The sequence below is a fragment of the Meleagris gallopavo genome, chromosome 1 (genome assembly GCF_000146605.3).
Source record: "Meleagris gallopavo isolate NT-WF06-2002-E0010 breed Aviagen turkey brand Nicholas breeding stock chromosome 1, Turkey_5.1, whole genome shotgun sequence".
Lineage (NCBI taxonomy): Eukaryota > Metazoa > Chordata > Aves > Galliformes > Phasianidae > Meleagris > Meleagris gallopavo.
Genome location: NC_015011.2, coordinates 16485344 through 16486072, shown reverse-complemented (window position 1 = coordinate 16486072; position 729 = coordinate 16485344).

Genomic DNA, 729 nt, shown 5'->3' with positions numbered 1-729 from the left:
AATTTTTAGTAGGAAATAAACTGAAAAAGGTAGAAAGTAATAAATGCTAGAGACTGACAACCTATGTTGACCTTGCCTGTATGAATTTTACCTTAAAGATACTTTTCATTTCACATTCTTTCTTTTGTTTCTTGTAGATTAACACCTTCTTCTTTTAATTGATATATATATATATATTTGGCAAATATTTCCATTTAATAGGAATTATATTTCAGTGATTTACATACCTTATCCCAAATACATCTATTCTGATTCCCTTTGTTGTTTTCACCTTCCTGCTCCTGAATTTTCTTTATCTCTTGCATCAATCTTCTCTGCTCCCCTCCTCCACCCCAACCTATATAATATAAATGGAACATTCAGTACCTGGCCTTAGGGCTGATTCACGGTAAACTAAACATTCCTTCTCATCAAGGGGGGATGATACACTATTTTCAAGACTTACAATACCATATTATATTATGTACCATAAGAAATATTAACGTACATGTGTGTGACTATCAGCAACCTCTTTCAGCCTTGTGTCCAATGACTGGCAAGTGCTTTTTCACAAATATGTTTCTAGGTCTGAGAAAGAGGTACTCATATGGTTTCTACTGGAATCATCAGTACCTACTACCATTTAGTAGTTCAGCTTTACTTGGATCTAGTATAATGATCTCTATATGTAAAAACAACAATGCTATTTCTTCCTCCCCCAGAATTTATTCCTCCTTTTCTCTCTCTTTT